This window comes from Diabrotica undecimpunctata, chromosome 3, assembly GCF_040954645.1.
Source record: "Diabrotica undecimpunctata isolate CICGRU chromosome 3, icDiaUnde3, whole genome shotgun sequence".
NCBI classification, from domain to species: domain Eukaryota; kingdom Metazoa; phylum Arthropoda; class Insecta; order Coleoptera; family Chrysomelidae; genus Diabrotica; species Diabrotica undecimpunctata.
Genome location: NC_092805.1, coordinates 134,372,488 through 134,386,838, shown reverse-complemented (window position 1 = coordinate 134,386,838; position 14,351 = coordinate 134,372,488). Strand labels below are relative to the sequence as shown.

Below are 14,351 nucleotides of genomic sequence, written 5' to 3'. Positions count from 1 at the left end.
AAATTTGGCAAGTTTTCGTCTTGGTTCACTTTTGGCAGAAGACGATTCAAAGTAGGAGGAATGTTTTCAAAAAAAAAACTATGCACTGTTCGACGAACGCCGATACGAACACCTTCATCGTAAGTATAGTCTCTGGAGTTGTTTCGGCAACGGGTTCTTTTTCTGTTTGTTTTTACCTCAGAAAGCTCACCTTCTTTGTCTTCCTGTACGATTTTTTGAATCGTACGAACTGACACTCCTGTCATCGCGGATACTTTGTCGAATACAATACGTTGACTTTCATCTCGAAGCAAATTAATGTGGTATCTCACTACGTTTAAGATCACTTTTTTAGCACTCAGATGTAAAATTTGACCACTTTTAAACGGCAAAACTGGATCCATTTTAACAATATAATTTTTTACACTTGAGATTTGAGTGCGCGATGGTTATGCCTTAACCCTTGTCCGGGCAGAAGAATTTAAAAACGTAATCGGGCAGTTTGGGCTTATGTATACAGACAAACATATAATCTCCACTTCACCTAATTACACTATTTTGAAAAACATACCGCTCATTTATCTATAACTCATAAATCTGTCTGCTTTCCAAATGTGCTTTCCAAATGACACTATTGTTTGGAATGACTAAGTACATAAAGAGAATTAGAAAACTATTAATAGTCAATTATAAAGTAATCAATATTGTTTACTGTTAGGGCCTGTTAGCCCGGCTTGCCCGATAATGGAAGTTTAAGCACAATATCTTAATTATTATTGCTTTCTATTTATTAACTATTGTAAAAGTAATATTTTATAAATAATTTTGAGAGTTGACACCTAAGCTGTCAGAATTACCTGTGCCATAATAATTAACCAATTGCGTAAAACCTAATATTTTAACCACTAATAAAGACATTTTTCTAATAATCTTTAAAATCACTTCCCTGAAAATGTAACCATATTTATAAGTAATTGTAGTCGTTAAGCTTATTAAATAGATACGTACCTATCTTTTTAAAATAAATTTGATTAACATTGGAAAATATAAATAAAAATTTGAATATAAATAAAGAATGGGTTATTTCGGCCGGCCCTGCATAGTCCCGTGAACTATTGGCAACATACGCCCGTAAGAAATGCACTGGCCTATCTGTTCAGTTGTGAATTCTTAACTTGAAACAGTCTGTAGTTACTTAAAAGATTTAATCATAATCTAAAAAAGTGCAATACATTTTTAATAAACTATGATTTATTTATCCCGCGGTAAATACTAAAAACCCGACATGTTATACAGGAAGATAAATTAATACAGTCAAATAACAAGTTGTATCGGAAAGAGATAATAACATAAATAATATTTTAAAGGGTAAAATGAATATACGGTATGAAATACAAGAAATACGTTCGTCTTACAACTTACATTTTTGATAACTACAAATTAACTGACACTTAAAAATTTAGTTCAATTAACAAAGTTAGAAAAGTTATTATTAAAGAAACAATAGTAAATATCTGCCGAATATCGCGATGGAAATACTGTGTAGATAAAAAATAATTATGTTGTAGTACTTAATAAGAAATTTTAAGATATTTAGGATGAAGATATTTGAGTATTCTCAAGAATAGCACGATCTACCTTATTTATAAGATTTTTTATGAATACTATTAATTCATTCTCTGAAGTAAGGGGCCATTACTTTATTTAAATATTTGGTTATATACTAACCTGTAGAACATTATTCCTGAAGATTTTTTATTAACATTGCTTCTGCTACTGCAACTACGTTGAGAACAAGAAACCATTATTATGCACTATCACAATATAATATTACAGATTTTATAAAAGTATTATAAAACTAAAAATATTCGAAAAACAACAAATGTAAACAATCATACACGATCTGTCAAAACGATCATAACAATATGGCCGAAGTGAGGTCGTTTTTAGTCACGTGATGCCTGCTTCATAGATTCTAACTCGATGGCGTAAATTTTTTCCTTTATCTCGTCATTTTCATCCTCATATAAACAAACAATGTAGTCAAATAAATGGTATTCCTATGACAACGATGTCACCGATATATATACATATTTTTATTGAAAAATGCGTACAGTTATCATTTGCCTGCAAAATAATGGTTTTTTTATTTATATATTAAAAAAATTTAAAAACTTAAACACTACTAAATAAATCTCCCATTTTTCTATTACTCCTTTGTCATATGATAAGCTTTGTGTAAATTTTATTATCGTAAATTTCCTATAAAATATCAGTGTAAAATAAACAACCACAACAAATAAAGTTACTTTGGCGACATTACTCTCCCTGTACCTACCCCAACCACAACTAATTCTAATTATAATATATATATATATATATATATATATATATATATATATATATATACATATATATATATACATATATATATATACATATATATATATACAGTGTAGGTAAAAGTTTATGGTCGGTATGGACCTTATGTGAGATGGAGTGAGAAACACCTGTTTAAAAAGAGAGGTATATCAGGTCCGCCCTTTAAATATCGCCGAAAATACATGAGTGGAAATAATAAAAAAGGAGAAATTTAACGTTGCCAAACTTATTGGTTTTATTTGACCTGTTTTCTTTTTAGCATTTGAACAATGTTCTAAGATAATAAAATTTGGGCGAAATAGATTTAAATGGCAGCTTACTGTTTTTTATTGGAAATATGCCACAATTTTACTTTACAATAAGTGTTATTTAACATTTTGATTTTCACTTCGGAAATCGTTTTATATAAATAAAATTTATTAATGTTTCGTATTTATTAATGTTTATTAATTTTCGTATTTTAAGTACGATTTCCTAATTAAAAATCTAAACATCAAAATAAGCTTATTTTAAAGTCACATTGTGCCTTATTTCCAATAAAATAATAAACTGTATTATAACGCCAACAATAAACAAGCTTCATACAAAATTATTTGACAATGTCGCGTTGCACCAGCAATACCATTTCAGCAACTTCAGAACCGGTATTTCACATGCGATAAATAAGAAACTAGAGGTGGGACGTTGACATTTTTATCGTTAACGAAACTGAATCGTTTTTCGTAAACAAGTAACTAGTTGATTGTTACCAGTAGTTTCAAATAAACAAACATAATGGATATTATCGTTTATGTGTATATTTATTGAAGTGAAAGAAACTAATGAAGGATATATTTATTTTATGAAAAATAAACTAAACAATACAAATAGTAAATCGTACATTTACATTACACGTTATTATTAAATTGCGAATAGTCTAAATTGATATTTAAAAACATGTTTTTCTACTTTACTTCTTGTTAACCGTGTTCTTCTTTTATTTAAAATTAAATCAAATTTTGAACATTTTTTACAATATTTTATGAATATAGTGGTTAAGTTAGGATATACAAGGTGATGGTTTTTCCACCATTGTAATGGACTCTCGATACAGGTGTACGTTTAGATGAGTCATGTATAATTAATTGATCAAAAATACTGACGTCATCTTTATCGGTTTCTTTTTCTGGTACTGGTTGATTTTCATTAGTACAATCTTCTTGTTCTTTAATTATAGAAGTAACCAGCTTCTTAACTTTTTCTTTTGTTTTTTAGCTTCATTTTTATCAGAAAATCCCTGCACTTTAAATCGTGAATCCATAAATGTATATAATGACAATGTGCCACTCTGTTCTATCCCTCTAAATCTTTTTGCTAAACCCGATATCAGTAATTGTACTACGTCGGATACTATGGATGTAAGGTTATCGTTTGCTAAAATTTTATTGCAAGATTCTTGCAGGCAGCGTACCATAACAATCAATGAACTACTCTTCAAGTATTTTTGGCCACTTATTATACTTGTTATTTCTTTAAAAGGCCGTAAAATTTGGGAAAGTTGAGAACAAACAATCCAGCCTTCATTATTTAGATTTGGTCTAAGGCTAAGTCTGCATTAACTAATACCAATGTGGAACGGATTGCCTCTTCTAACTCGGTCATTCTTTTTAACATGTAATAGGTGAAGTTCTACCTAGTTTCCACGTCTTGGATTGGCCGTTTGGGAACTTTGTTATGTTGTAATTGATATTTAAAAGCATTTCTGAAGATAAGGTACTTTTTTGAAATGTGTTTTTTGCTGAATTGTCGAAAAAAGACTTTTTATTTTATCTATTTGTACACGACAGCATTAAAGTGCGTCCTCCACCAATAAATTTAACGTATGAGCAAAACAATTTAAATGTTTTCATTCCAAAACATATTTATTAGCTTTGACCATATTTGAGGCATTATCAGTTACTGCAAAATGTACTTTTGGTTTTAGATCCCCCTGATTAATAATTTTACTAATTTCAAATGCGATGTGTTGTGAATTCTGAATAATGGCAGCAGCCTAATAAAACCGTTTTAAATTCTAAATTTTCGGTTAAATATTGTCCTGTTAATGCGATGTAACTCTCAGTTACTCCAGATGTCCAGATGTCAGTAGTAATACAGATATTTTCTACTTCTTTAACAACTTGTGATCTAATAATTTGCTCAGTTTTGATATAACATTCCTAAAGTAATGAACCTGACAAAGTTTTTCTTGTTGGTGGTTTATATCCAGGAATCCACCCTGCAAACTTTTTAAAAGCCTGTTCTTCAACTACGGAAAACGGATGAAACGAGTCTTTGCATAGGTTTAGTAAATCCATATCTATTTGTTTCTTTTACTCTAAACTAATTTTTTTATTAATGCAAGTATCCATCACCTTCAAAAATGCAGATCAATCGTAAATCGAAACTCATTCATTAATCCGAATACCTAGTTATTTTATTTTCAACGTTAACCGATAGCCCGACTGTCCACTGTCCCGAAAGAGTTATTTTTAGTTTTGTAGTAGTCTCTCAGATCAACTGATCGACCTTGTCGACGTAAAGTGTTCGTTGCTCCTCTCTTTACGTCTACACAAAACGTAGTTTTTTTGAATCAACCATCAACTAGTTGGCTTACCAGTGAGAAAACGTAGATTCAAAAATGACAAATAATGATTAAAAAGCAGGAATTTTCTGATAAAAATGAAGGTAAGAAAACAAAAGAAAGAGTTAAGAAGCTGGTTACTTCTATAAAAAAAGAAAAAAAAAATTGTACTATTGAAAATCAATCAGTACAAGAAAAAGAAACTGATAAAGATGACTTAAATCTATGGTGTATTTTTGATGAATTGGACATGACTCATTTAAACATACACCTGTATCGAGAGATATAAAAGGAGTCGACATGTATTTGTCTAATGATATATACCCACAAAAAAATTCGAACGGAGATTGAAACTGTTCATTACAGTGGTGGAAAAACCATCGCCATGTGTATCCTAACGTAACCACTATATTCATAAAATATTGTAGTATTGTAACAAAATCTGTTCCTTGTGAACCCATGTTAAAAATCTGGTTTAATTTTAAATAAAAGAAGAACACGACTAACAAAAAAAGTGGAAAAACTTTTTAAATGACATTTAAAGTTTTTAAATGTCAATTTAGACGATTCGCGATTTAATAATGTGTAATGTAAATGTAAGTACTATTTGTATATTTAAAATGTCAACGACCCACCTCTAGTTTCTTATATTAGGATCGGAACCAGAGATATGTAAAATATCTCTGATCGGAACTAATCATCTCACCAATGGGCAATGGGAGTCAAATATGGAGGGGAGACCAAGGGGAAATATGATTGTTATCTTTGTCATATTCGCTGAAAATATGATTTTATATCTGTGTTAGATATCCTGTTAAATTTTACCATACCGACCATAAACTTTTACCTACACTGTATATATATATATATATATATATATATATATATATATATATGTATAGACTATTCCAACTTATTTGAATATGTACAAACAGATATCAACTGTATAACCCAAAGGCTGACTAAACAAAGTTGGATTAAATTCTGTGTCTATTTTTAAATTATTCATCAATATTTGAAACATATCAACTAAAAGACTTAAAAACCTTCACAGTTAGACTGAAGAGACCGCGATTAATAAATAAAGTGATTTATGCTTCGATATCAAGAAATTATTTCTCAGCCTGATAATGGGCGATCATCTCATACCCACAGATATCCCGCTTATCGTAACTTCAACTACGTCCACTCCTGAACCATCTAGGCGACAGAAATCGTCCAAAAAGAGCGTCGCTAGCAAAAGCAGCAAATCTGAAAGCCTCAAAACGAACGAGAGTAAGTCTCCCGAGGCAGAAACGCGCAGAAAGAGCCGAACCATTGGCGGGAGCTTAAAATACGAGATCGGTAGAAACCAATCTGCTGCTAATTTACTTAATTTTCCTATCAAATGGTCGAGCGTGCGGATCAAAGGACCGGGCTTTGATGAGTCTCGGAAAAGTGTCGTCAAAATCGAACCATGCAATGGCATGCCGAATATGAGTTTGGACTTTCACAATCTTAAAAGTCCTACGCAGGCGAATATCAAGAATAACATTGGCAACGTAAGTTTGATGTTGTGGCGTAGAAACTAAGACTTTGTTTTGCTTTTTTGATCTATTTATTTTAAACATTTAATCACATTCACATTATATGTATCAAACATTCTTATTATCACCATTATCTCCATTTTTGTTTCTTATATACCTATTTTAACATTTTTCATAGTACTTTTTTGCACGAAAATCATAAAAATTATTCAATTTTGCTGTTGTTTTAATTTTAAAGTTTTTTTACTAAACCTAAGGTCTAACTTTGATGTAGTTTGATATTTTTGTTTTTGTTTTTTATTAAATTAACTTGTTTGATTCTAATTACTTCTATTTTTTTTTTAAGTTTCTGCACATGATTTTTTTTTCTACTTGTAATATTTTCTAATTAATAATATTACAGAAGATGAATGGTCTTCTGCTATTTCCTTATTATCAGGCATCTATTATTGTCACTTTATTTTCTCTTTTATCTAAACTCTTATTGTCAATAAATTTATCATCTAGCAACAGAACGGTTTGAAGCTAATTACATAAACGTAAACTGTTTTCGCTATTCCTAAATCTAAAAAGTACGAGTATTGTAACAACAATGTTTACTTTTTTGGATAATAGCAAATCAATAAGTTTTTGTTTAAAAAAACCTAAATAAAATGAACCAAAAGTTAACTTCAGCTAGCAATACATTGGCTAAACTAAATCTGCGCGCCATAAAATCTCAAACTCCAAAACAAAAATGAAAGTTATTGAAATTAAAGGCCAATATTTATTATGGTTGAACTAATGATTGACAAGAGACCAACAAGAATTACATTTTAAGTAATTAAAATGTAACACAATTTATGAGTATGCTGTTTAATAAATAAAACAGCATAACAGAAGAAAAGGTATCAGAATCAATAATTATCATGAAATGATAAGAGTGAATGTTGGATCAATCAATAAAAAAACACGAAAGTAGAGTCCAGGCTGTAGATATAATATTTCTAAGAAGAGTTAAAATACACGACGAAAACAGAGAACTACATAATAAAATTCTTAATAATCAAAAAGACAATTGATATATACACTACTCTCCAAAATTAAGGGACCACTTTAACTGTACTATAAGTCTATAATATAGATATATTATATAAGTTATTTTTCCTCTGAACGGTTGATTGAATTTCAACTTTTTTTTCACAATATAGCTCTATTTTTTAGGAATTGATGTACAAATGCTTTCTGAAAAGTGGTTACGTTTTACTTATTTACGGGGTATAAAAATAAAGTTCTGTTTTTTCATCTTAGTTTATAACACCATGTGCAATTTATTAAAAACAAACAAATACTGTGAGATAGCTTTATCTGTTTTTAACATTCCTATAAAAACATCATCTCGATATCCTTATAATCCTTATAACCAAAAATTATACACAACTTTAAATGTAACAAATTTTCAAGGACATTTAGCATTAGAAGCACCAGCATTTTTGCATACATAGGAGCACCGAAGCGGCCAGAATGGCGGGTATTAGAATATTCTATCGCCAGCCATTTTTGTATTCTTTTTTACTTAAAAAAATCTATATTGAGTTAATATTGTCTAATGAAAGACATATTTAGTTATTTTATATAAATTGTTTAATTCTTTTAGCACCATTTATGGAGTAGCAAATTTTTTCAATTTTGCTTGTACCCAGACTCAATATTGTTACGTATATGACAAAATTCAGATGATTTATTTTGTTTTTGCTGTTTTTTTGTTTAGCATTGCGCACATTTATTGTTTTATTGCAATTAGTTGATAATATACTTTTTATCCCATCCCATCTTGTTTTATTGCTATGTTGTGCACCTTGGATTTGTATTCGATGCCCTATCGATGCCTTAGTCGTATGATCTTGTCACAATTCTTCTGCTAACTGAAGTAGGAAATTTTACCTAGATATCTAACTACCAGTAACTTCCTTATATAGAATCGAAGAAATTGTTCCTATACAAAATATATTTAAAAAAACTTGCAACGTCCATTCTTCTTGAAGCTGATTTGGCCTGACCATCTCATCTACAACGACTACTCCGTATTTTGTGTAGTTGTAGGAGATAATGGTTTCCGATTTCTTCTTTTTATGTGTGAATATTTTAATATTTTTTGTGGTTAGCTACCTGCTATAATAAAATAAATACTTGGAAATTAGTTAACAATATACTTTTTATCCCATCCCATCACGTATTCCGATTTTTTAGGCCTTGATCATTTTTTATAAATTTTGTAGGAGTATTTAGCTCCTTCGCCGAAAATTTTGGCTCATCCGCCAAAAATTTGATGTTAAAGAATAAACTATGCCAATATTATTATAATATATTTTATTTCAGGATTCTAAAATAATTTAAAACGTTTAATAATGTCTGCGATGTAAGAAAATAGTTTTTATAATTTTTTTTTTTATTTTGTGTTGAAACCTTCATATTTTTTACGTGTTTGGTACCACTGAACCATTCCAAAATCAGATTTTTTTACCATTGTAGTTAGTCTGTCTACCATCTTATTTATATAAGTATTTACATATTTAAATTTTCAAACAACAATGTTTGGGATTTTCTTTTTTTGTTTAATTTTAATTTTTCTGTTCATGCAAATGCTTTTAACAAAAATCGTTAAAAATAAAAAATAAAAAATAAAAAAAATAAAAAATATATGCATGAATACGAAAAAAAACGTACAAGTATGACAGAAAACGTGAATAATTATTATTAACTTAAATAATTATGTAGATTACCAACAAGTAGATTAAAACCTTAAGAAGGATATACAGACGGAACATAAAAATATAGTGCACACGTGCAAGTGCTTATTATTTTTTTATATGTTTATAAAAATTACTATTTTTTTAAATTTTTGTCAAAAATAAGAATATTTTACCCACAATACCCTATTCCAGAATGGAAAATTCTTGTTGTTTTCGACCTTTATGTAAATTATTCTGAGTTTGCATTTTAACTTAATATTTTTTTCCCTTTTCTAATTATTTATATAAATGTTTTTCAGATTTATAATAAAATGATTCAATTAAGATTGATTATTGGTTGACTATTGATTTTAATAAACGTCCTCTTGTCTTCTAAAAAAGTTATTTCAAAATTTATAAATATACATCTTTTAATTATTATTAAGTCTTATTTTTGTTCCTACTTTATAAATAGGCTTAATGCCTGTTTTACTTTGGTTTTGAGCCTCAATTGACGTTGTCTGACCATCTTTTCCTCGGTCGTCTCAATGATGTTCTTCCATTTAGCGATTTGTCTCTTGATATTCGTACTATTCTATTAGTACGAATTTATTTCCTCTATCACGCGTTTATTTCATCTATACCACATCTCGCTCGTATTTCCTCACTTCTTACTCTGTTTCTTAGAGTTTGGTTTGTTCTTTTTTGTAAGACTTTCATTTCTGTTGTTTCCAGTAGTATTTGTGTTTTCGCCGTATCTGCTCTTGTTTCGGCTGTGTACGTTATTATCGGTCTTATTGTTGATTTATATATCCTGGTTTTCGTTTCCGTTGTGAGGTATTTGTTTCTCCAGATTGTGTTGTTGAGACATACTACTGCTCTGTTTGAAATGTTCACTTGTTTTTGTACTTCTTCTTCCACTTTTCCGTAGCTTGACAGTTTTATTCTCAAGTATTCAGTTTCCATCACTTGTTCTATTATTTTGTTATTTACGACTAGTTTACATCGTCCCGGTTCCGCTGATATCACTATCGTTTTAGTTTTCTCTGTTGAGATCTCCATGTTGTATATGAGCGCCGTATCTTCGAATTCTTTAATTAATCTTTGTAGGTCATCTTCATTTTCGGCTGTTATTATGGCGTCGTCGGCGTAGCATATTAGCCTTATTTCCTTCTCTCTCATTCTATATTCCCTTCTTTTTTTAACTTTCTTTATGATTTTATCCATTATCAGATTAAATATTAATGGGCTCAGCGAATCTCCTTTTCTAATGCCAGTTTCATATTTGATAGGTTGCGATAGTTTTCCTTTACATCTTACCATAGCTATGTTATCTTAATATATATTCTCAATTATCAAACGCTTTCTTCAAATCTATCAGACATATATATGCTGGTTTGTTGTATTTTAGCGACTTTTCTTTTATTTGTCTTATTACAAAAACTGCATCCGTGCATGATCTTCCTGTCTGAAATCCTTGCTGTTCTTCTTGCAGAGATATTCGTTCGTTTATTTTTGTCGCTATTATTCTTGTTGTCAATTTGAGTGTGGTATTTAATAAATTTATTGCTCGATAATTATTGGGGTCTTTTTTATCTCCTTTTTTAAAGAACATCACCATAATCGCTCTCCTCCATTCTTCTGGTATTCTGTTCGTGGTGATTATTTTATTAATAAGAAGTTGCAGTTGTTGTACAAGGTGATGACCTCCATATTTTAAGAGTTCATTTGGTATTTGATCTTCTCCTGGTGATTTTCTGTTTTTTAATTTGTTTACTCCTTCTGTCACATCGTTTTGGGAGATTTCGGTCTTTTCCTCAGTTATTATATTTGGCGTTTCTGGTAAAGGTTCTTCGTTTTGTTTTTTAAACATTTCTGTCAGGAAGGCCACCCATGTATCCTCTTGTATGTGTTCTATTTCAACTAGTTCTTTCACTTCGCTTCTTTGTTGTCTTATGAAGCGCCATACTTGTTTCTGTTGTCCATAGAAATCCATCTCTAGTCCTTTTGTGAATCTTTACCAGTAATCTGTTTTTGTTTTTCTTACCAATTGATGAGTTTCAGTTCTTATTTTTTTGTATTCTTCATATGATTCATTCGTTTTTTCGGACTTATATTTTAGGAAAGCTTTCTTTTTTTGGTAACATTTTTGTTTAACCTCTAGTGTAAACCACGGTGTTTTCGTTGACAACTTTTCGTTTATTATTTTCGTTCCAAGGACTTCTTAATTTTTCTTAAGTTTTCTCTAGCTAGTCTCTACATTGCTTTCATTTTCGATATTCTCCATTTAAATTTTCTATTTTTATTATTTCCTCTGCATTGGTTTGTTTAAGCTTCTCTTTCCATCTTTCATTGAATCTAATTTTACCAAGTACCAAATAGTGATCGCTTCCCACATTGGGTGACGTCAAACTTCTCACATCCACTATCTGTTTATGGTGAATATTTCTGTTTGTGACCACATAATCTATCATTGATCTATGTCCTCTTGTATTTTCAAACGTGTATCTGTGTTGAATTTTATGATCAAAAAATGTGATGGTTATCCTTAGTTCGTTTGATGTGCAGAATTCCACAATTCTTTTTTCCGTTTTCATTGATCAAGTCTTTCATTAAAACTTTGTTTTATTCCTGATATTACTTCGTCTCCTATTCTGGCATTGAAATCTCCCAATAATATAAGTAATTCATTTTGCTTTACTTCTCTTTTAACTAATGTTTGTAGCTCATCATAGAATTCTTCTTTATCGCTGTCAGCTTTGCAGTCTTCTGGTGCATATATCCCTATTATGTTAATAATTTTGCTGTTCGCCCTAATTTTTACTAAAAGTATTCTCTGAGATATCTACTGGCACTCTTTAATTTAATCTTTATATTTTGTTTTGATCATTATGGCTACACCTTTCTTTGCTCTTTCTTGTTTCCGAACCCCACTATATATTAGTAATTATTCTCCAAGCCTCGTCTGTTCTTTACCTTTCCTCTTTGTTTCCTGTAAGGTGCAGATATCCATTTGATATTCTCTCAACTTTTTTTCTATTTCCTGATCTCGGTTATTTAGGCTTTTTATGTTCCACGTCGTTACTCTCATTATATTTTTCGTTTTCCAGTTCGTCGTCCTTTTTCTCGCCTTTGTCGTTACCATATTTTATGACCTAGTCCGAGGCTCGTCACCAGTTCTTTGAGCTTATTTTTATTTTTATATATGGCAGGCTGCTAGCCTAACCCTACAACCCTCCTTCTTTATACGGGCTTGGGACCGGCAACATCGCCCACCAAGCTACTAGATCCACCTAGCGGGTAATACAGGCGGAGTTAAGTATTATTATTAATTATTATTAAGTCAATTTTTTTAATTCTAAATGTAATACATAGTTTTATAGAATTGTATTTAGTTTTCGTTATTTTAGTTTAAATTTTTGCGTCTTCATGGAGGGAAGACTGGAATTTTCAAAAGACATTACAGTCCAGAAGGCAGCCCGACTGATTCGTTCAGTGCATGACTTGTTCTTTGTAGTACTGACAATAGTTCCCGGAGTACTTTACTCTTGTCGTCGAAGCACTATCTCCATTATCCACGGAATGTCAGCAAGGAGGCTGCCTGTCCCTTTTTCCTGTGTTTGTCCATTTTATTTTAAACTACGCGTGTTTTAATTGGGACTAGGCTCGAGCCGAATTCAAATAAGATTAAACTCAGGATGAAAGCTGGATAATTCTTTTTAAAGTTTTGCTCCTATCGGAAATTGGAAATCATTCTGGCAATTAAAATTTTGTCCCTATGCTTCTTCTGTCTTTGATTTTGCCCTGCTTTATATTCCTTAATATTTTGTATTTTTCACCTCTGACGATGTGCCCCAAATATTCCAACGTTCTGATTTTAATAGAATAAAATAATTTCAACTAATTACTGCATATGTAATTGGTATTCTTTAAGGTACAGTATTAATTTAAATTCCCATTTAATAATGAGATCCAAGTAATCACAATAAATTTTAATACGTCAATAATTTGTAAGTTTTACTATCAATTTTTAAATTGATTCTGCATTTCTCTGACATCATATATCCATATCTCAATATATTTTTATTATATTTTTTTCATCTAAATAAAAAAATGCAAAACGGTTAGAAAATAAAACATTCAAGTGATAACTATAGTGAAACTGCCCATGACTTAAGTACGGAAAAAAATTGTTAAAAAGTTAATTTTAATTAGACTCGAAGCTTTCTGCTCGAAAGTTTGCTTTATGTTCAAAACCAAAGGCAAAAAGAGAAAGAAGCTATTTAATGTAACTTCGAACAGTAACGTAAAAGAAAAGGTACTTGCTGCTACGAAAATAATAAATGGTGTTAAGGTGATTCAATTATTAAATCATTAGATTAAATAAATGTTTGTCATAAATTATGTTAGCTCATTACTAACACATCACTTCAATATATAATTATATTATATAAATATAAAATTTTATTAAAATTATAAAATCAATTTTTTTTCTTGTTTATTTAGATATTCGTTGACTAGAATTAAAACAATTTATTAATAAAAGTTGTGCAAACTCTTGTTACGAACATTTTGGTATAAAATTTGTCCGGTACACTTTTTAGGGTTTTCCGCTCGTCTAATATGGCAAATGAATCCAAACAGAAAATCTAGTAGAACCTGCATACCCTCTTTTTCTTTATTTATACGTACCACACGTTAATTCAACTGAAAGGTTTCTTTCAATTCCTAATTGAGCTTAAAAGTCACAAGTTCTTCTAATTGCGTTATAAAAAACTGAATAATTCGTCTCGAATTTTTCCTCGCTCCCAACTTCCTAATTTTATTCGATTCTCGGAGTGAAGCATCTGAAACAATTTTATTGAATCAAGGGCGTAATAAAAGTGACACCGTCAGTTCAACGTTATAGGCGTTTTATTGATTTAATTTTCATCATCAATTGATCTTGACATTACCATGGTTGATAGATCATCCCAATATTTCATAGAGATAATAAACTGCTTCGCAAATTTGGATAGTAAATCAATTAATTTTAAAATATTATTTTAAAAAAATTATGTTTAATATTTATATATATATATATATATATATATATATATATATATATATATATATATATATTTATATATATATATATTACCTGATTTGTTG

At 30.0% G+C, this 14,351-nt stretch overlaps 1 protein-coding gene across 6 annotated transcripts in view; it reads left to right on the top strand.

The window, feature by feature from the left end:
* LOC140437434 (voltage-gated inwardly rectifying potassium channel KCNH6-like) overlaps nucleotides 1-14,351 on the top strand; it is a 713,853-nt gene that overhangs the window by 458,693 nt on the left and 240,809 nt on the right. The window lies entirely within an intron of this gene.